The following is a 24,422-nucleotide window of genomic DNA, read 5'->3' on the forward strand; positions in this document are numbered from 1 at the left end:
GAAAGAGATAATTACCAGTAGGTCATCGGAAGGCCCCACTAAGTCCTGATGCAATTCCTTTCCCTCCTCAGACTTAACCACCATGCTGGATATTGTGTTTATCCCAGGGCTTAATTTAAAACCACATTTGATAATATCCCTTAACTTGTTCTAAGTGGGCTCATGCTGAGGGTATAATTCTGCAAACTGCTTGTTATGTTTAGTTTTACATTTGTGAGGTTTGTCGGTATGGATGTGTATACACTGACTCTAGATACTTTCAGTGCTATACAGGGCTGCGTTACATGACTATAGCACAATTTGGTTACCATTTTTTTTCTTTCTCTCTTTCCTTCTTTCTTTTTCTCCTTTCTTTCTTTTTCTTTCCTTCTCTCTCTCTCTCTCTGCCCCTCCCTCTCTTCCTTCCTTCCATCCTTCCTTCCTTTCTTCCCTTCTTTTCTTTCCTTCTTTTTTGGCCAAACCTGAGGCCTATGGAAATTCCAGGCCACGGATCAAATCCTAGCAGCAGCTGTGACCTATGTCACAGCTATGACAATGCTGGATTGTTAACCCATGGTGCCACAGCAGGAACTCCCACCACTTTCTTATTGGTCCAAGTTTTTTTTTTCCTTCCATTTTTACCATTCTAAACAATGTCATTTTAAACATTCTTGTCCATGTCTTCTGATACACATGAGTAGAAGTTTTTCTGGATTTTAGTCCCAGTAATGGAAGTGCCATGTCTCAGTGTATGACATACTCAGTTTTCCTAGATAATCCACAATGTTCCAGTGTGATTGTGCCAATTTTGAACTCCTATTAACAATGTATTAGGTTGCCATTTTTCCTCACTTTGTATTCTCAGGTTTTTTTAATATTTTCCAAACTGGTTGGTATAAATGGCACCTCACTGTGATTTTACTAATGAGGCTGAGCATATTTTCATATGTTTTTTGCCATTTATGTTTCCCTTTCTATCTACCTATCCATTTTTTATTGGAAATCTGTTTTATTCTGAAATGAGGAGTTTAGGAGTATATTATGTATCTTATGAATAGCAATCTTTTGTTAGTTATATGCTGAAGATATTTATTTTAGTTTCTGGATTTTCTTACCATTTCCCTTATACTGCCTTTTCACAAATGGAAAAGACATTCTGTTCATTAAGGAACACAACTTTTAACTTTGATATAGTTGAATTTATCAATCTTCTTTTATGGTTGGTATCTATTGAAGCAAATTCTCCCCCAAACTGAAATCATAAGTATACTCTCCTATATATCATTCTACGATGTTATGTTTTGCCTTTTACTTTTATGCCCTAAGACATTTAGAATTGATTAGATTAGGCAGAAATTCAGTTTTATTCTTTCCGCAAGAATAATTCACTGTCCCTCTACTACGTATTGACCAGTCTCTCTTTTTTTCTGCTGACTTGCAATAACTCCTCTGTTACATGTAAGGGGGACCGACACATGCAGGTCTGCTCTGGGCTTTCTCTGTTGAAATGTTTGTCTCCCCTTTGGCCAATACCGTTCTGTTTAATTTTAATATCTTTGTAATAACTAGTGCTATATGATAGGGCCATCCTCCCCATCTTATATACTTCTCCTTTTAAGGACTTTTGGGAATTTCTTTCTCTTTCATTTTTCTATTTAAATTTTATAGTCATGTCAAGAGCTATGAAAATTGTATTGGGATTTTAATTAAAATTGCATGAAATCTGTACATCCACTAAGTAGAACTGACGTCTTGACAGGAAGTCTTCTATTCCATTTATTTTGTTCTACTTTTAATAATGTTTATAATTTTCTCCACAAATTTTCACCTAATTTATTAGATATATCCCTGGATAACCTAATAAATATGTATTTTTGAAAATGTTACACATGGCATTTTAAATTAAGTATTTTGGTGGAGTTCCCATGGTGACTCATCAGTAATTGAACCCAACTAGTATCCATGAAGACACAGGTTCTATCCCTGGCCTTGCTCAGTGGGTTAAGGATCTAGCATTGCCATGAGCTGTGGTGTAGGTCACAGACACGGCTCAGATCCCATATTGCTGTGGCTGTGGTGTACACCAGCAGTTGTAGCTCTGATTTGACCCCTAGCTTGGGAACTTCCATATGCCATGGGTGAAGCCTAAAAAGACGGAAAAAAAAATGTATTTTGGTCTGTACAGCTTGTATATAAAATTCAATTCCTTTTTTTTTGCAATTGATTTTTTTTTTTTTAGGGCCCGCCCACAGCATAGGGAGATTCCCAGGCTATGGGTCTAATTGGAGCTGTAGCCACCAACCTATGCCACAGACACAGCAAGGTGGGATCCAAGCCGTGTCTGCAACCTACACCACAGCTCACGGGCAGCTCTGGATCCTTAACCCACTGAGCTAGGCCAGGAATCAAACCTGCAACCTCAGGATTCCTAGTTAGATTCCTTTCACTGCACCACAACAAAAACTCCTGCAATTGATTTTTTTATGATAGTTTTTTATCCTTAAAGTCTACTAAATTCTCTAATTCATTATAGTATTTTTCTCTAAGTTAAAGGAAAATAAACTCTTTATTAGGTAGCCAATCAGATCATTTATAAAGACACCATTTTGTTACTGGCTTTCCAATCATTTACATGCTTTACATGTCATTTATTTATTTTTGTGTTACTTGTGTATTGACTATGACCTCAAATACAGCATTGTCCATGAAGAGTGACGATGAGAATCCTTGTTTTGTCCTGCCCCCAGCTTTACTGAAGTATGACTGACAATAAAAATTGTATATATTTTGTTTGTGCATGTAATTGTAATATTTTTATTATTGCTTCATTCTAAATGTTTAAAAAATATTTTCCTCTTTTTCTTTTGATCTATACATTTCTTAATTTCCAAATCCAGATCTTTTTCTGGTAATCTTTTGTCATTAATTTCTTGCTTAATTGCACTGTGGATCTAAATGATAGAAACTTTTGATATTTATTGTTGTCAGCAGTAGGTTGGCCATATTTTCTAGTTGATAACACACAAGAGAGCGGAAGTTCTATAGTGGAAATTTTGGAGGTGGAAGGCTTCTGAAGGAATGGGGCTCCAAGAGATTGAATAACTTGTCTCAGTTACTATTAGCAGTGAATTGCGGTGCCAGAACATTAGTAAGCATTTCTCAACTTCCTACCAGTGGCCTTTCTTCTCTTAATACTACCTCCAGAATAATCTAAAACATTTTTAGATTCCATTAGTACACTACTTTATTACTGCAAAAGTGAAATACCTAGACAGGTCCATTTTGTGTTTCAAATAAAAATTTGGACTACTTTATTGATAAAAGATCTTTTAGTTTTGCTGAAGTGACACACGTATGTATGTGTATATATAGTATATATATTGTACATTCAAACACAGGAACATTTACATTAATATGTTAAACTTTATCATATGGTATATATGAAAAATATTCACTATATAATTATATTTACTTGCAGTTTCAGAACTGCCAGAATTTATTTATAGTGATAGGAATCATAGCACTGGTTGTCTCTTTGTAAGTTGAGGTTGAGGTTGACTGGAAGGGGGTATGGGATGATGAAAAATGCTCCATGTTTTGTTTGAAGCATTTATTATATGAGTATGTATACATTTTTTCAATCCACCATTTTTTACTCAGACCATATTTTAGGGCTGGGCTGTGATTTGTATGTGTCAGGAGTTTGCCCTCTTTATTGCTGACTAGTATTTCATTGTAAGGTTATACTATGATTTATTCATTCATTCTCCTGTTGATGAGCATTTAAATTGTTTCTAGTTGGAGACTGTTTTCTTTTGGAAGTTTATAGATTTAGCTCTTATGTTTAAATGTTTAATTCATTTAGAACTACATTTTGTGTGTGGTACAAAAATGAATAGTTGATGATTTGCTTATTTTTCCCCATAGTCTCATCCAGTTTTCCCAGCATTATTTGTTAAGATGACATTCTTTTTCAATTGAATTACTTACAGATTTGAAAATAAACTGACCATTGATGTTTGAATTTATTTCTGTACGCACTTAATTATTCCCATTGCTACATTTGCCTAGTGTCATACTGCTTCAAATCTGTTAAACTTCTACAGTTTGTCTCTTATTCAAGTAATGTGATTCCCTAAACTTATCATTCACTTTCTTTATAAATGTTTCTTTCTTTCTTTATAAGTGAAGTGTAGTTGATTTACAATGTTGTGTTGGTTTCAGGTATACAGTTAAGTGATCAATTTTATATACACACTTTTTTTAGATGCTTTTCCCACATGGGTTATTATGAGATATTGAGTAGAGTTCCCTGTGCTATAATTAGGTCCTTGTTGATTATCTATTTTTTATATAGTGCTGTATATATGTTATCCCAAACTCCTAATTTATTTCTCTCCGCTTTGGTAACCATAAGTTTTTCTGTATCTATGAGTCTATGGCTGTTTGATAAATAAGTTGATTTTTTTTTAAAGATGCCACGTGTAGGTGATATCATATGATATTTTATCTTTTTCTCCCTAACTTACTTCATTTACTATGATAATCTCCATATAGCTACAAGTGGCTTATTTCATTCTATAAGACTGAGTAATCACTTTCAAAATTGGTTTGGCTATAGGCATACTTTGGAGATAATGTGGATTCAGTTTCAGACCACCACAGCAAAGTGAATATCATAATAAAGCAGTGCATATATGTTATGTTTACCCTATACTTTAGCCTATTAAGTGTGAAACAGCATTATGTCTTAAAAAATACATACTTTATTTGAAAAATATTTAGCTAAAAAATGCGTAATATCCTCAGAGCCCTCAGCTAGTTGTAATCTTTTTGCTATAGGAGGGTCTTGTCTTAGTGTTGTTGGCTGCTGACTGATCAGGGTGACAGATGCTGAAGGTTGGGGTAGCTGTGACAATTTCTTAAATAAGGCAACAGTGAAGTTGACTGCATTGATTGATTTTTCCTTTCATGAATGATTTTTTTTTTTTTTTTTTTTTTTTTTTTTTTTGATTGTTATTTTTCCTTTCATGAATGATTTTTCTGTAGCATGAAGTGTTATTTGATAACATTTTACCCACGTAAAACTTCTTCCAAATTGAAGTCAATCCTCTCAAATCCTGCTGTTCTTTTATAAACTAAGTTTATGTAATGTTCTCAATCCTTTGTTGTCATTTCAACAGTCTTCACAGCATGGTCACCAGCATTAGATGTAATTTTAGGAAACCACTTTCATGTGTTAAATTTGTGTCATGAGATTGCATCACTTCAGTCACATCTTCAGGTTCCACTTCCAACTCTGGTTCTCTTGCTGTTTCTACCACATCTGCAATTACTTCCTCTGTTGAAGTCTTAAACGCCTCAAAATCATCCAGGAAAGTTGGAATCAACTTCTTCTAAATTGCTATTAATGTTGCTATATCATCCACTTCCCAGGAATCATGAACATGCTTAATGGCACCTGGAATGGTGAGTTTAGAAGGTTTTCAACTGACTTTGCCCAGATCCACCAGAGGAATCACTCTCTATAGCAGCTATAGCCTTAAAAGTTTATTGTACAGAATTATTAAATAATGGGACTTGAAAGTTGAAATGACTCCTTGATCCGTGGGCTGCACGATGGATGCTAAGTTTGCAGGCATGCAAACAACATGAATCTGGTACATCTCCATGAGGGCTCTTGGGTGACCAGATGTGAGTAGTAACATTTTGAAAGAAATCTTTTTCTCTGAGCACTAAGTCTCAATAGTGGGCTTAAAATATTCAGTAAACCATGTTGTAAACTGATGGGCTGTTATCAGACCTTGTTGTTCCATTTTTAGAGCGTAGACAAAGTAGATTCTGCATAATTCTTAAGGGCCCTGGGATTTGCACAATGGTAAATGAGCATTGGCTTCAACTTCAAGTCACCAGCTGTATTAACCCCTAACAAAAGAGTCGTTAGCCTGCTCTTTGAAGCTTTGAAGCCAAGCATTGACTTCTCTCTAGCTCTGAAAGTCCTAGATGTCATCTTCTTCCATACAAGGCTCTTTTGGCCACATTGAAAATCTGTTCTTTGGTGTAGCTACCTTCATTACTTATCTTAGCTAGGTTTTTTGGATAACTTGCTAAAACTTCTACACCAGCACTTCCTGCTTCACTTTGCACTCTTATATTATGGAGATGGCTTCTTTCCTTAAACTTTAAGAACCAATCTCTGCCAGCTTCATCCTTTTCTTCTGCAGCTTCCTCACCTCCTTGGCCTTCATAGAATTAAAGAGAGTCTTGCTCTGGATTCAGCTTTGGCTTAAGGGAAGGTTTGTTAATTTGACCTTATATCTAGACCACTAAAACTTTTTCCATTTCAGCAATAAGGGTGTTTTGCTTTATTATTTGTGTGTTCACTGGGGTAGTACTTTTTATTTCCCTCAAACCTTTTTTTTTTTTCTTTTTAGGGTTGCACCTGAAGCATATGGAAATTCCCAGGCTAGGGGTTGAATCAGAGTTGCAGCTGCTAGCTTACACCACAGCCACAGCAACAGCAGATCCGAGCCGTGTCCAGGATCTATACCACAGCTCAGGGCAATGCCAGATCCTTAAACCACTGAGTGAGGCCAGGGAACAAGTCCACGTCTTTGAGGGGTACTAGTCAGGTTCCTTCCTGCTGAGCAGCAATGGGAACCCTACTCAAGAACTTTTGTTTTCCATTCACAACTTGCCTTGTATGGCGCATGAGACTTAGCTTTGGGCCTATCTCAGCTTCTGACATGCCTTCCTCACTAAGCTTTATCATTTTTAGCTTTTGATTTAAAGTAAAAGATGTATAACTCTACCTTTCCCTTGAACACTTAGAGGTCGTTATAAGATTATTAGCTGGCCCAATTTCAATACTGTTGTTTCTCAAGGAATAGGGAGGCCTGAGAAAAGGGAGTGAGACGGGCAGTTAGTGGAGCAGTCAGAACACACATAACATTATGAAGTTTGCCATCTTATATGGGCATGGTTCTCAGTGCCCCCCCAAACAATTATAATAGTAACATTAAAGATCACTGATCACGGAGCACATAGCAAATGGAATAATAATGAAAATGTTTGAAATATGAGAGAATTACCAAGATGTGATGAGGAGACACAAAGTGAGCCAATGCTGTTGGGAAAATGGCACCAGGGGATTTGCTCATCACGTAGTTGCCAGAACCTTCAATTTTTGTGAAAAACACAGTATGTGTGAAGAGCAAAACAACCAAGTGCAATTATATGAAATTTGCTGGTATTCAGGTCCATCATACTTCTCTATAAACTTTAGAATTATCCCCAATTTTTATCGGAATTTCACTGAAACTTGTGGTGGTTAGTTTTTATGTGTCAATTTGACTGGGTCACATGGTGCCTAAATAATTCATTAAAAATATTTCTGGATATATGTAAATATCAGACATATCATATATGTCTCCTATCGTGTATCTTGATTCTATTCTATTAATTCTGTTTCTCTGGAGAGCAAAGGCTAAAACAAATCTATGAATCTATTTGTCAAGAACTGACATTTTAACAATATTGAATCTTTTAATTTGTGTGTGTAGCATTCCACTTATTTAATTCTTTTTAATTTTTCTGAGCATATTTTACAGTTTTCAGGTCTGAATGTATTTTTTTCTTCTTTTCTTTTTAGGACTCCACCCATGGCATATGGAAGTTCCCAGGCCAGGGGTCGAATTGGAGCTACAGCTGCTGGCCTACACCACAGCCACAGCAATGCCAGATCTGAGCCGCATCTGAGAGCTACACCACAGCTCACAGCAACACCAGATCCTTAACCCACTGAGTGAGGCCAGGAACCTGTGTCCTCATGGATACTGGTCAGATTCATTTCCACTGAGCTACACTGGAACTCCTCAGTTTTTTTAATATTATCATAAATAGTATTTTTTAAACTTTAATTTTTCAATTGTTTGATGAACCACATAGGAATACATTTCACTTTTGTATGTTGATCTTTTATCCTGTGACCATGGAATGTTTTTGACTAGTGCAATGAAATAATCAAATAAATATTTTTGGAAAAATAAGAAGAGTGGTTCACTGCATAGTCTTTGGATGCCTCCCCATGCAGATACATGAGCCATAATCTGAGCCAGGACCACAGACCATACTTCTGACCTTGGACAGCTGCCTGCACATTTGTGCTCAGAGTCAAATGTGTTTGCTTTGGGGCCAAAGAATGTGGCTAGATGGTTGCAAACCCATCCATCTCCTTGGCCGGCAAAGCAGCTCAAAGCACATATCTTAGCCATGGAAGTATAGCTATGTCCTCTTGTCTGTGAAGGTTGGGTGAAAACTGCTATTAAATAGCCCCCTATGCCAAAGCTCCTTTTATCTAAGCCAATGGGAGCTGAGGAGGGAGTACTGACTGTTTGGGTTTGTTTTTATTTTGGAGCTTATTTGAATTCTGAGCATATTAATTTATATACAGTTTTCTCATCAGTCACTCCTTTTTTCATCCCAGCCTTCTGCCACTGCTCAGGAATCTAGCTGGAGTCCTCATGGTCCTATTTAATTTTCTGTCTATCTTCATACATCATCGGGCTGAGCTTGGGAGAACTTCAGACTCCCTTTACCTCTCTTTCGTATGAACACTCCAAAACATTAAGCCTATTATTTTACTAAAGCAAGGATGTTGGTGGAAAGCTTTTAATTGCCTTAGAAAATAACAAGAGAAAAATAAAAACATCCTCACTTTAAACATCCAGTCCTTTTCTTTCTTTTTGGTGACTCACCTCCTTATTTTGATAAATATAACAATTTTATGCCTTTATTCAACATTATTCAAAATTTCAAAATAACTTATATATCATGAGTGGAAGCAAACCAATGTTAAAGCATATATATCTTCAAATTCTTAGTGCCTGCAAAGATTCTGACATACCTATTCTATACCAGTTGGAAATACATTTATTTAAAAAGTTCATTTTCAAGGTATATTTACTAGCTTTACACTGCAAAAGAATATAAAATGTGGCTACGATTTACTGGAGCCTTGAAACGACAGACACTGCACATTGGCTTATAAAGATTTGTTTATCTTGACTCATTTGTAAGTCACCTTATAACTCTGACAATTGTTGCATTTACAGAACTCTTCAAAGTTCCCCTCCTTATTGTGAACTTATATAGAGAGAGCTTGGTTTGGGGAAAGTAGAAATGCTTTGCCTTTAGGACTCTTGGAGGGCCCTAAGGGGTGACTAATCCCACACTGTGACTTTATATTTGAATACACTAACACTCAGAGAGCCTGAGTGACTTGGGCAGAAGGTCACACAGCTAGCTAGAGGCTGAGCTTGGATGAGGACAAGGACCATGTCTCAGGATTCTTGCTTTTTTTTTTTTAGGGCCGCACCTGCAGTATATGGAAGTTCCCAGGCTAGTGGTCCAGTTGGAGCTGCAGCCAGCCTACACCATAGGCATGACAATGTGGGATCTGAGCCCTGTCTGCAAGCTACACCATAGCTCACATCAATGCTGGATCCTCAGCCCACAGAATGAGGCCAGGGATTGAACCCACATCCTCATGGATACTAGTCGGGTTCATAACCCACTAAGCTTCAATGGGGACGATTACCTTTTTTTTTTTTTTAAAGCATGATTCTTTGTGTTACCCCACATAGCTTTCATCTTCCTCCTCAACTTGAGGTCTCAATTTTCCTAACAGGACCCTAGCATTCTCATCCTGTCCCATCACAGTACCCTAGTGATTCTGCCTTTCCTTATCAACCCCCTACATCTTTCAAATCCAAGAGCCCCCCTCCACATACCATTCCAAGGGTCCTACCAAGGCTCAGGGTTGAATCTAAAGAACTGGCATGGAATTGAGTGTTAATGGCTATTCCCTGGGTCCTATTCCTTGGGATCCTCCCCGGGTTGGGTGTTGAATCCTGAGAACCATTGTGGGGCTGAGTATTGATGCCTGTTCAGGGCTCAATATACTGCTTCATGTCTAAAGTAGTTTTAATGCCTCGCCTCATATGAACAACTAATCGTAGTATTTCTAAAAGTTAAATTTATTGACGTCTCACTTTGTGCCAGACACTGTGCTTAAGGATTTTATATCAATTATGTCATGGATATCATGGGCATTATGTCATTATCTCATTTGAGTAATGAATTATAAGGGACAAGCTCAGCGAATGATATATTTAGAGACAGGTGGGGTTATCCCGCCTCCCTTTACAATGATATCACTCAGACAGTAGCCTGATGCCCTGGGCACGGGGCCAACAGACGAGAGGAGCCTGCCTTCCTTCTAGCTCCTTCAGCTCTCTCCCCAGCACTTCCTCTGTGCATGCTGCTGAATATCTGAACAGTGAAAACTGCTGCCTGGGCAAGATTAGCAGAGCTGGCCTTATGGAAGGAATCTCGGGCTGGGACTGCTAACATGACTGGGTATTGCAGATTCCTGAAACTCACTGTTTGCTAGTGACTAGGAGAGCAATAACAGGGATAGAGGACACCGTGTGTGGCTTAGGTGGAGAAGTGCCTAGAAAAGCGACCCTTGATGTAGAGTTTATCATGGGTTTCTATCCATCTGCAAATTGCCTTAGGATCCAGTCTCTTGCTTTATCAGAGCAAAAACAAAACTGGACAACCTTCAAAAAACAACTATCAGACAGAGTTTCTGCTGTGATGCCATGGGATCAGTGGTGTCTCTGCAGCACCAGGACACAGGTTCGATCCCCGGCCTGGCATAGTGGGTTAAAGGATCCAGTGTTGCCACAGCTATGGCTTGGACCTGATCCCTAGCCTGCAAACACCATATACCACAGGGTGGCCAAAAAATGAAAATAAAAAACCCAACCATTGGAAAAAAAAAATCCTTATCTCATGAATTTTTACAGTGTCATCATTGTAGCTATAGTTTGGAAACATTATTTTAGGGTTTATTAATATCTACAGTGAAAGATCCGGTATGGAAACACCATCTGAATAACACCTAATGGTTTAAAAAGCAGCACACTATATAGCAACTTTGGTTTTCAAAGGTAGATATTGGGGGGGTGGGGGGACGGTTCTCACCTCTCAGGGGTGGTCTTAAAAGCTGGGGTGTTTCAAATCTAGATGTTTTGGGGCTCATCTCTCAGGGGCAGGTCTTAAAGTTAAGGTGCCATATGTGGGGCTCATCACCCTTTGCTCCTGAGGGAGAAGCCAGGGGTCTTGAGTTTCCTCCTCATTGTGGGTCATCACACTAGGGGTAGGATTTATGGTGAGATTTCATCTCAGCCTCTTCAGTCCGCTTCCATGTGGATTGTTGTTTGGGGTGGTTGTGTTTATTTTGGTTTTTGTTTTTCATTCACTCCATGTGTAATGTTGCTCAGCAAGTTTTTGGGTTGTTTTGTAGCAGAAATTGTTCCATATGCAGCTGTAGTTTTGGTGTGTCTGTGGGAGAAGGTGAGTTCAGGTTTTTCTTTTGTCAGCATCTGGAACCATTCTCCTGTATCAACTTTGAGAATACAGGTATGCGGAAACTGAGATGATAACCAATTCGGTAAATTACTGAAGGGAGGTGTTGGGTCAAGTTCAAATATCATGATCTTACCTACCCAACTCATACTGCTGTTGCATTGGGAAAATCAAGCTATGAAAATATAAGAGGTTTCTTATGGCCCGTAAGGAATGGTGATTTTATATTAAAAACAACTTATTTAGTGCCCTCTGAGAATGCCTTCAAAATTGCCAGGGTGCTCTGAGCTGTCTTATTTGAAACAATTACTAACAGGACCCATTAGACAATGGCCAGTCTCCCACTGTATGTAAACTAATTTGTTTTGCATCTTTTATTATCTGACTCGTCTGTCGTTCTAGCAGAAACATATCATAGGTAGACTTCTGCAAAACTACTTCCCTTGGGTGTGTGTGTGTGTGTATGTGTGTGTGGTTCTGTGGAAAAAGACTGTAAAGAAGCATTTATTCATTAGGTCATTCGACACTGTAAAGTGGACCTGATCATCTGAGCCAGATAAACTCCAATCATCCATTGGGGCTCAAAAATGTCAATCACACCTCACTTTGTGCCAACAATGAGCTAAGCTCATCACTCAAACCATCAAAAGAATGAGTGGGAGGGTCCAAGTGGATGAGAAATATATTTAAGTTTGGGGTGTTTTTACTAAGAGGACAAGATTTTAGCTAGATCGGGTCCCAGAGGTGGGATAGGTGGCACAAAGCCAGAAGGAAATGATCCAGGGAGAAGGGCCGGACTTTTCTGTCAGTCTGTCTAGATGGGACCATAGCTAGTTATCCTAGAATCAGAATAATTTTAATATCCTAATATTTGAGACATGGTAAAGTTCTTTGCTTCAGTTGCTGGAATCTTGAGGATCAGAAAAACTGTATTTAAGAAGTGGTAACTTTTATACTGTTTGTATATTTCAATTTATTTTTTTCTTAGTTTTATCTAGGACCCAAGAAGGGAAAATGATAAAAGGTTTTGGGGATTTTTGTTTTTCCCCTCAAATTTTTTCAATATATGCTTGGGGCCCAGAGATAATGAAATACCTCCTTAGAAATTCTTCTCTGTAAACGGTGTGACCTTTATGTATATAAAGGACTTATTCTCCTAAATTCCCTCAGAATTATAGCTTAGAATTTAGGGTGGAGAATTTCCAGTCCAGGGTAAGCAACTATATGGCCCTCTACTTTCTCCTCCCTTGCAGAGGGAGACAACAGACAAATAAGTGGGTGCATAGTAATATAATTCCTTTTTTGGAAAAGAAGAAAATAGGAGTTCCTGTTGTGGCTCAGCCGCAACGAACCCGACTAGTATCCATGAGGATGAGGATTCAATCCCTGGCCTCACTCAGGGGGTCAAGGATCCAGCGTTGCTGTGAGCTGTGGTGTAGGTCACAGACACGGTTCAGATCCGGTGTAGCTATGTTGTAGGCCAGCAGTTGTAACTCTGATTCAACCCCTAGCCTGGGAACTTCCATATGCTATGGGTGCAGCCCTAAAAAAAAGACAAAAAAAAAGAAAAGAAAAAAGAAAGAAATGAAGTAACTGGAAATTTCTAAGTTAAATAACACTCTGAAGTCTCTATGTCTCTGAAGCCATAATTCCCCAAGGAATCACTACCATTGATGAGCGTTGGCAACCGATATGAAATTTATTTGCCATCCATGAGCTAGTTCAAGCTCTTTTTTTTCCCAAAAGTTGATAAATGTCTAGAGAGTTTGAATAATGTAGATGAAAGTGTTCTGCACATTTGTTAAGCATGCTAAAGATGTTAAATTTTTTTTTTTAATCAAGGACACAAACCCACTAAGTTTCTAGCAATTTTCAAATTTTGGTATGCATGAGAATCAGCTTAGTAAAACACAGTTTGCTGGGCCCCGACCTCAGACTTTCTGATTCAGTAGGCTTAAGGGCCAGCCCAAGAATTTGCATTTCTTCTTCTTCTTTTTCTTTTCCTTTTCTTTTTTCTTTCTTTCTTTTTTTTTTTTTTTTTTTTTTTGTCCTTTTTAGGGCCGCACCTGTGGCGTAAGGAAGTTCCCAGGCCAGGGGTCGAATCAGAGCTGCAACCGCCAGTCTACACTACAGCCATAGCAACACCAGATCTGAGCTGCATCTGTGACTTACACCACAGCTCATGGCCATGCTGGATCCTTAACCAACTGAGTGGGTCATGGATCAAACCTTCATCATCACAAAGTCAGGTTTGTTACCTCTGAGCCCCAATGGGAACTCCATGAATTTACATTTTTAACAAATTCTCATGTGATGTTGATGCTACTGATCCATGAACCACACTTTGAGAACCACTGGTTTATAGGATACCTGAACTCAAATTAGAGTACCATGAAATTTCTCTTTCACATTGTTTCTAAGACTCAAAAATAATTGACTGAATTGGGGTAGATATTTTTTTCTCTGCTATCAAGCCTCTGTTCTTACATCTTCAATAAACTGGTCACGTTGATAAATGTCATCATTGGACAAGAGCCAGCATTGATTTTAACACTAATTGGAAGACAAATCAAACCTAGATATCTGAGAAAAAATTAGTCAGAGGCCAGGATGAGGATGGGGTACATCACGGGAAGCTAGAAAATAGAAACTGTTTGCAAAGGGATGTGTTAGACAAGCGTTGCTGTTGGAGAAGAAAGCAGAAAGACTTGGGCACCAAAGAATAAAATAATGTCTCAAATAATGTGAATTGGTATGCAGTGGACGAATTCATTGGATACGAAAAACAGTCAGGTGAACTTGGGTGCAAATATGTGTTGGGCTATCACATGAAATGGAATTAACTTTCCTAAGGAGGCTGCAGAGAGTAAAGATGGCCAAGCTTCAGAAAGGCAAATTCTGAAAGCATTCTAACCACCATGGTGTATGAAGATAGGCTGGGCTGCCTCCAGAGCAGAAACCTTTCTCATACCAAAATTGTTTGAGCAGATTCATGACAGCCAGGAAAGGAATTTAAGCAACGCATGTGGAGGCTAGACTTGAAGGTGTGGAAATTAGATCAGTCTGAATTTTTCTTGGACTTGGGAAACCCAAGGACACTCTAATTAAAATAAGAGTAAAAACAAGATGGCAGACAAGGCGAGAATGACTTCATTGATGCCTGGAGAGAGTCTGGGCTTTGGATTCAAACAGGACCCAGCTCAATTTGCAGCTCCACTCTTCCTTGTTCCCTATCCTATAGGTGACTCAGCCTCATCATTTGTAGATCAAGGACAAAAATAGCTCCTTAGAGTATCCTAGTGAGAGTTAAAAAGTGTGTTACATGGAGATTGTTCCTGACACACACAATTAGCAAATGTCCATTATCTGCCCCCTTTCTCCCCTTTAGTAAGATATAGCAAACCAAACCCAGGGATAGGCGGAATATAGGAAATCCAGAAATCTGGGGTCTCTAAGATCTGTCTCTGAGCGGTACTCTCACAAAAAGGGAACATTGAATTTTGTATCTTGGACCTGAGACTCCCACTCATTTGAACAGCAGTTTCTCCAGTGATCACAGTGGCTGAATTTAAGTTGGTAAGAATTGGTTAGGAATAATGAGTTTACAGAAAGCAAGAGAGGATTTGGGGCTCAAGGTCCTTGCTTAATTAGGATATCCCCTCCCGAGAGGCTTGGGTGGCAAAGGTGAGCCCAGAATCTCAAAGCCCGGTCAAAACAGATAGAAATCAAAGCAGATGATGAGACCTAATAAGATATTTAGGTCACAAACTTGCATATACCGGGTGGATCTAGATCTGGAGAGGAGGGCTTTTTATTCAGCTTTTACCAAAGAATCTAGACCTAGTTGAGCTTGTCTGAGAAATCTTCTGATACTGTGTTTGTATATGGATTATAAAATCCATTGCCTGCTACCAGGCTAGGAAAGAGAGGATGATGAAAAATGTGTTTTCAAAAAGATCGTTGGATCTGATCAGGTAGAGAGTTATTGATCCGGATAAACTGTGCCTGAAATTCCAGGGGCTACTTTCAGTCGTAGTGGGGAGGAGGAGCCTAATCAAACTGAAAAGAGGGCCCTCTGTTCCTTAGCTGTGGAGACAGTCTTTCGTCCACTGCTCTGAACAGATGGTGCTTGCAGCCACCTTGTGACTATGAGGGGACAAAGCTACACTCTGAGGGTTCCTGAGCAGGGAGGTCACCATCCTGAGCCAAACATCTGGAGCTTTACCCTGCACAGGGACGTAGGTATGTGAGATAATGTATTTCTTAACTGTTGCAGCCACTTTTAGTTGTGTTTCTTAGACTTAAAGCCAAATGTACTCTAACTGTAAAGAGTAAGATAGGAGCCTGCTGGTTCTCCTTATTAAATAGTATAAACTTTTCTGAACCATTTGATTTTTAAAAAAACTCATTTTTGTATGATTTTGATTTTTTGAAATAAAAATTTAAAAGATGCTTGTTTTTTCTTTCATAGTGGTTGAGGATGACCCATGTAGATATTAATCTTTCTTTTATGCTTCCTAAAAACTGAGAAGAGTTTGGATTCTTTGGATTTCAAAGGCTAAATCAGCTACTTCATTCAATCTACTTTGTTTAAAAAATTGGGTGAATTCTGTTAAGAATCAAAGGTAGTAAATCTTTTAGCTACTGCAGGGTTTAGCCATGGTTTAAATGGCTTCATTATTTTACTTTCTAACCAGTTGTGTAGCATCATGCAAATAGGGTATTATAATATTAGAATTTAGTAACTAGTCATATGGTGCTAAAATATGATTAATACCATCGTGCAACCAGAACTCAATGAAGCAATTTTCAATGCCCTATAAATAGCGAGTCTCTTTGCAAAAAGAAGGTCATATTCCTGGCAAACATGTCACAGCTCATGCCCATCAACTGACTAATGTTCATTAGCATTCAACACATTAATGGATTATCTTTCTGTAGGCACTGCTTTTCTTGATTAATAGTTGTGGTGTAGATAGAAATAGCCTGTTCTTCGAGGTGAAACTTGACTGAAATCCTGAGTTGGATACTTACTAACATGGTAACTTTGGTCAAGTTTACTTGATGCCTCTAGGCTTCAAATTCTGTATCTAGTCTATAGGACAGAAAAGCAAAACCGTTTCATTAGATTGTTGGGTCGATAGAATTTATATGCAAGAAAACTAACAGTGTGCCTTCACAAATTAAGTCATCAATACATGGTATTTTCCTTTCTTTCTTTTCCCTTAATTTTTCCTCACTGGAGCCTCTCCGAATTTCAGTGTCCATAATATAAGAGGGAACCTAGGTGTGACCAGAGTGAAACGGTGCTCAGAAATGTCTATGATTGTTTTGGTAAGCTCGTGGGACTGGCTGTCAGAGGCCTATTTGCATAGCTCTGAGAGTCTCCTGGAAAAGAAAGCAAGCTTTTTGCCATTGGGACCAGATACAAGCGAGCATGTCTAGGGCACTTGTGGAACTGGGCATCGGCAGTCAGGAACAGCAACACCTCTGGGTTGGGGGGCAAGGGGGGATGGCTTCTCAGAGAGGAGGGTGATGCCGTAAATATTGGTCACAGTTTCGTTTTCTTCTCTTTTTCCAATCACTGCCTGAATCCTAGAACAAAGAACCTGGAAAAACACAAAAACAGATTTTCCGTAATTCAATGAGTAATTTCCATAACTCATCTGGAGATGGGCATGTCTCTTGGGAACACAAACAAAATGCTGTGAAGAGGCTGAAATCATTCTCTGTCCTCTGCTCCCTCATACTCCCCATGGGACTGCCCTGGTACCGCAAAAACTCAGAGAGTTGGTGGTGGGGCTGGCGGGGCTGTGGGGGCCCAACAGACAGAGAGGATCCACAGTGGCTAATCTGCTAAACGGCTGCCAGCCTGGAAAGGCAGCAGAGGCATCCATGGTGCACAGAGTAGAGGGAACGGCTGCTTCTCGGAGCAGGAAGGAGCCCTTATGTTCAGCTGCATATACGAGACATAGGCCTCCAAACTTAGAGCTGACTGTAAACTTTAAATTATTTTATCTTTTTGGGGGGCAAGAAGATATTCATAGGATGATATTTAGAAATGATTGCAACTCCTAGTTTACACATGATTTATGGGAGCATATATATAATATATGCCTGAAGTTCATTTACTCTTGTGATTGCTAAAGTAACTGGAAATTCTGAAAAGCAAAGGGTTAAACATCACATCCCCTAATTGAAAGAAAAAAAAAATGAAGTGAACAATTATCCTGGAGTTGAGGTGTCAGCTCAGGTCCGTGATGTGGACGAGGACCTTGAGTCATATCTCGGGCACCTGACCATGCTCGCTCCAGAAGTAATAATCTCCAGTCCATTTATTGATGACTTGCTCTATGCTAATCTCTGAGCTGTGCATTTAAAATAAAATATGTCCTTTGTACATCTCTATGTGCCACAATAGCCCTCTGTGGTGGGTGTGGTTATCTCCCTAGAGCTGGGGCTCTCAGGACTTAAGTGACTTAAGTCACTTGGTTGCTGGGTAGAAGAATTGAAATTTAAACCCAGGTCTTGGAGTTCCCATCATGGCGCAGCGGAAACAAATCTGACTAGGAACCATGAGGTTGCATCCCAGGGGCTGGGTTCCATCCCAGGCCTCGCTCACTGGGTTAAGGATCTGGTGTTGCCATGAGCCGTGGTGTAGGTCACAGACATGGCTCAGATCTGGCATTGCTGTGGCTGTTGTGTAGGCCAGCAGCTACAGCTCTGATTAGACCCCTAACCTGGGAACCTTTGTATGCCGTGGGCACAGCCCTAAAAAGCCAATAGTAATAATAATAATAAACCCAGATCTTTCCAGCTATAAACCTGTACTCCAAGCCTCTATCCAGTGCTTTTCATCTGTTTCACAATTGTATTGGATTGTAGTTAAAATGTCGATAACTGGGCCTACTTCTAGGTCTCCAAACTGGCAGCATTGGCACCACATGGGAACTTATTAAAAATGAAGTCTTCCTGCTTCCACCCCCAACCCACTGAGTTAGAACCTGCATTTTAATAAGATCACCAAGCCATTCATATACATATTAAGGCCTGGGAAGCACAGTCCTATAATCACCTTCTCTGCCCAGGTACCTTTCAGTATATCCATTGAGGACAAAAACATTATAAGTCCACTGTCTAAGACCATCTCACAGCTTTAAGGAAGAACTAGTTAAGGCAAGATTTATTCATTTCTCTTTCTGACTGGAATTAGATGACATCAGAACAATTGGTGGATAAGTCCATAATTCAGGCAGGCCAATCATCTGATAGCAGCATTGCCCCAAGGACTCTTTTAAGAAAAAGTCTGCATTTCCAAAGACATGACCACATTCACAGTCAGTGTGTGACAGCTACAGCCAGCATCTTTCTTTAAGACAAGGCCAGAAGTGTCACTCCACGCCTATCTCACCCTCCACCACCGTAACCTTACCGCAGCGTGAAGTTAGCCTTGCATCAGCTGGTGGCTGCCTATTTGTCTGAGGATACAATGCCAAGACAGATCACATTCAAAGTGACTCTGTGTTACCAAGGGCTCCAGAAATGTTAAGCTTTAAATAACGTCTTCACAAAATCTAGAACATAAAGCTGTACATTGCCGAGCATCTAAAGAGTTTACGGTAATTGTGGTAAAAGAAGTCATTGGTTTTTCATTGTTGTTCCTGGCATCTGGGAACCAAAGAACATCTTATTACCTAAGAACATGGGGAGGGAAAACTTGAGTTTATTTGCTCCTAAGATGTCAACCCACCTGACGTCTAGGTACGTGCTTTGCAGGCCACGTCAAAGGTTTGGTTTCAAACCTATTCCTGGATAAGAGGGAAGGAAACCAATTAATTACCAGAGAATGGTAGTGATTATGAAGACAATGTTATGATTCACTAAGAAACGGCTGGGTTGGGAACAATGAACACGATGGCATATAAATTACCTGAAAGCAGGAGTTTAATGATGTGTTCTTTCTTATTAATTGCTCGTTTAGTGACATGGTCTGTAAAAGTAATTTTTAAAAAGAAACAAAAGAAGTCCACCGCCTCATCATAACCTTGGCAAATTTCACACATTGCTAAATTTTATGACCTTGGAGTGTCTTGAGCTAACCCAGCATTTATCACCATGAACTGTAATTTGGTTTTATGTTTTTGTATGATAATCACGAGATATGATTCCATGTGGAATTTCCATAACACTAAATGATCTTCTATGAAATAGCATAAGCTGAACTTTATAATTCAGCACAGTGATCGTGTTCACTCATTCATGGAAAATGTTCCCCCCTCTGATATTATCTCTTCTAAACCAAACCCCAAATAAAATTTATTTTGTCTCGATTAATACATTTTGGCCCATAGGCTGGGTTTACATGCAGCTGCTGAAGCAGACTGCAGCGAGCCAGATAGGATCATTTTGGCCATCTTCCCAAGCAATCCCAATCACAGAGTCTAAATGCCAGATGGAATGGTACAGTGGCCATGATGATGGAATCACAGCTCCAATCCGTCAGGGAGTGTAACTGACATCTATCCAGCTTCACCAGCTGGTGGGTGAGAAAAAATATTAACATTTACAATAATGTTTCCTAAATTTTAATAGCTCTGCACCTCCACCCCCACCTGTTCACATAGATAGTCTGGTTCTTTTCAGATATGCTTGTCCTTAAATATTTCTGAGTCTTTTTAGTGGGGACTTATAGGTGGAGCCTGAAAACTCCCTGGTCCCCACCAGTTCACAGACCCGGGAAAGTCCACTCTCCTCCAAGAGCTTTCAGGGAGGGAGAACTGGGCTGCCTCCCACTGAAGCTGAGTCAGGCGACCACCAACAGCCTTCTTCTCTGTTGTCCATCTGTGTCACACCCATTGTTTGCCAGGTTCCCCCAGATCCCCAAGCCCTGTGTCCTGATGCACCACAGTCCCTGCAGTGGCCAACCTCCTCTGGGCCACCTACCCCTGGCTCGCCTTCATCTGGGTTTCTGGTGATCTTTCTCCACCTGGTAAGAGGAGTGACTTCCATTCCTTGAGTCAGTCTGTCTCCAGGAACAGTCTCAGAGCAGAGAAATGTCGGGCCTTAGCTGACAAGTTTCCTTTTCGTTTAAGAAGTCTTCTCCTTAAACAAAAGAGAGCAGACTCTCACACTGTGTGTGAACCACTGCCCACAACACTCACAACCTTGAATGCCAAGGGGATCAAAGGTTGGGCTTTACTCAGGCTTGTGTGTAATTTTCAAAACACATGGCTCTTGGTCAAGGTGGAGTGGGGAACTGATCTGGCATCTGAGGCCAATGCACAGCCTCTCACTTTCTCCTTCCACGAATTGAAGATGGCTGAGTCCACATGTTAGAGGCAGCCTGGCTTATCTACCCAGTCCTGATGAAACTAAGAGAGCTGATACATCGCCTGGGGGAAGAGGCAGAGTAAGTGGGGTAAGAAGGAAAAGGAGTGTCATGTAACTCTGTGGCATGGAGCCTGTCTAAGCTCCGACCAAAAAGAGCCATCACATGGCAACGATATGTGCAATCCATCCGTTTTGTGAATACAGTCAGGATCACAGTGGCATTTGCATCCCAGAGAGGGATCAAGTGATGACAATATGCTCATCTAGGACAACTTTCTTCCAGTCGTTCATTCGACAGATATTTATTAAGTGCCCATATTGTGCCAGAGACATGTATAGTGTGGATGGAGAGATGGATGGATGAAGAGATGATGGGTGGATGGATTGATGGATGGATAGATAAATAAGTAGACGGAGTCTATGGAGCAGGTGTTATTCTAATTTCCATGGAATTGGATATTAAACAAACATGCACATGAATGTATTAATACAGATTTTATTATGCTTATGAAGGAAAATAACAGGACATAGTAGAACAAGGGAGTTAGGAAAAATCATGAGAGGTTATAATCATATCGTATCATATTACATAGTATATCTTATGTAATGTTACTTGTGCCAGGCATGCACATTTACTCATGTAATCCTCAAGGAAGCTTTATAAAATAACTACTACTCACATTGCCAATTTTACAGATGAAGAAATCTACCGAGATATTAATTAATTAGGCCAAGGTCACACAGCCAGGAAGTGCTGGATCCTCGCTTTGAACCCAGAATTTAGGTTGAAAGATAAGTAGGAGTTAATCAGATGAAGAGCGTGTACTTTGTTTTTCAGAGAAAGAGAATAGTTAATGTGAAGGTGACGAGGCAATAATAACCTGATGCCTCTGAAGAAGTGAAAGAAGATGAATGTGGTCAACAAGAGGACAATCACAGCACATGAGATTGGGGAGCTGAAAAGATCACGTGGAATTTTTTTCCTTCTTTTTAAAAAAATTGCTATATAATTTACATAGAACAAAATTCACCTGTTTGCGTATATAGTCCTGATACACACATATACACGGATACACATATGTTGACGTACACATACAGTCACATGACAATCAAGACAGAGAACTGCGTTGTTAACCTCAGAAAATCCTCTGTTGCCCCTTTGCAATCGACCACTCTCCTCTCCTTTGGCAGCCACTGATGTGTTTCCCGACCCTAGAGATTAGCCTTTATAAGAATGTTATGGAAATGGAGTATATCATATATGCATATCTTCTTCAACCTTTATTTTTCAATTTTATTTAATTCTTTCATTTAAAGATGGTTTTTTATATGGACAACACAGTTTTCCTTTTAATCCAATTTGACAGTCTTTTTGCCTTTTTTTTTGTTTTGTTTTTTTGATGGCCACATAGGCAGCATATATAGATAGAATTGGAGCTGCAGCTGCTGGCCACAGCAACACTGGATCCAAGCCACAGCTGTGAACTATGCCAAGGCTTGTGGCAGCATCAGATCCTTAAACCACTGAGCCAGGCCAGGGATAGAACCCACATCCTCATGGACACTATGTCAGGTTCTTACCCACCGAGCCACAACAGGAATTCTGACAGTCTGTCTTTTAATTGGCATATACCATTGATACAACCACTGATATGCTTGGAACAAACTGACTATCTTGTTTGTTGCTTTTTATTTGTTCCACCCTTGAAATTATTATTCCTTTCATGCTACCTTCTTTTGGGTTGAATATTTTTATGATCTTATTTTATTTCCAGCATTGGCTTAAGCCTTTTAATAACATTTTTAGTATTTGCCCTAGGGTTTACAATACAGAGCTTTAATTAATCATAGTCTATCTCCAAATAATACTTTACTATTTCAAGTATCGTGTACACATGTTATGACTGTATACTTCTCATTTCTCCCATCCTTTGTGCTACTTTTAGGTACACTGTAGTATATATTTTTTTAGACATTCTATATATACACAATACATTGCTACTATTTTTGCTTTGAATAGTCGAACATCTTTTAGAGTAATTAACATGAGAAAAAATTTTATATTTAGTTTAATTCCATTTACAGTTATATTCATTTCTTTATGTAGATTCATATCTCTGTCTGTTGCCACATTTCTTCTGCCTCGAGAGCTACTTTTAACATTTCTTGTACTGCAGGTCTTCTGAGAATAAATTATCTCAATTATCTTTGGAAAAAAACCTTATATATTTTCACTGTTTAAAATTGTCTAGATTATTCTTTTTCTCTACATGTTTTAAAGATGCTGCTCCATTGTCTTCCAGCTTGAATAGTTCTAACAAGAAATCTCCTATAATTGCATCTTTGTTCCTTAGCATGTAGTGTGTGTGTGTGCGTGTGTGTGTGTGCACACACATGCAAGTGTTTGTGGCTGCTTTCAAGGTGACACTTTGACTCTGGTTTTTAAAGATGATGTATATATGTGTATTATTTTTATTTTTATTTATCCTGCTTGATGTTCTCTGAACTTCTTAGATTTATAATTTGGTATCTTTCATTAATTTTGGAAAATTCTCAGCCATTATATTTTCAAACACTTCTGCTCTTTTCTTTTTCTAAGATTCCAATTATATAGACTATTTAATATTATACTGTAATTCACTTCCCTCTCTCACTCTCCTTTTGATTTTCATGACGATAGCTGTTGAATACTCCACTTTTAAAACATGTCTTTCCCCTTTGTGTTTTAATTTGGTAAGTTCTAAAGACTTATCTTCAAGGTCGTTAGGCTGATGAGCCCATCAAAGGTATTCTTCATATTTGCTACTCTTTTTTTATCATTTTTAACGTTTCCATTTGATTCTTATGATTTCCAATTCCTGGTTGATATTACCTATCTGTTCATGTATGTTGTCCACCTTTCAATGTACAGCTTTTATCATGTTAGTCACATTTATTCTTCTCTTCTTATCTGATAGTTCAAACATCTAGATAATATGAGTCTGATTCTATTGATGTCTTTATCTCTTAACTGTGTATTTTTTTCTTGCTTCTTTGTGTGAATCATAATTTGTGACTGAAATCCTGACACCTTATTTGGGACAATAGAGACGGAGATAAATACTATTTACCCCTGGAAATGAGCATACCACTTCTTTGCAAGTTATTAAGTATCAGGGCTGGAGTTCCCATCATGGCTCAGTGGTAACAAACCTGACTAGTATCCATGAGGATGCGGGTTTGATCCCAGGCCTCACTCAGTTGGGTTAAGGATCCGGCATTGCCGTGAGCTGCAGTGTAGGTCACAGATGTAGCTGGGATCTGGCGTGGCTGTGGCTGTGAAGTAGGATTCAACCCCTAGCCTGGAAACTTCCATATGCAGCAGGTGCGGCCCTAAAAAAGGCAAAAAAAAAAAAAAAGGTCAGGGCTGAGTCAGTCTAGTCAGCGTTTGACTTGGGTTTGGGCTTGTTTTTGTTATATTTACCCTCAGCTCCTCACAGGCTTCATTATCCTCTAGAATTACTCTGTGTTTAGAGTCAGGTATGGTTTATGGAAGATGTCTCTCAGTCTTCCGGTTCTACCTACACCTTTAGACGTTCCCTGTGACCCTTGGAAAGAGAGTCTTTCTCCACACTTTGGCCCCATGCCCAATAGCAGGCTGCTGTCATATGTTACTCAGTGCTTTCTGGCTGAGGGGCCAG

This window comes from Sus scrofa, chromosome 9 (assembly GCF_000003025.6).
Source record: "Sus scrofa isolate TJ Tabasco breed Duroc chromosome 9, Sscrofa11.1, whole genome shotgun sequence".
NCBI classification, from domain to species: Eukaryota; Metazoa; Chordata; class Mammalia; order Artiodactyla; family Suidae; genus Sus; species Sus scrofa.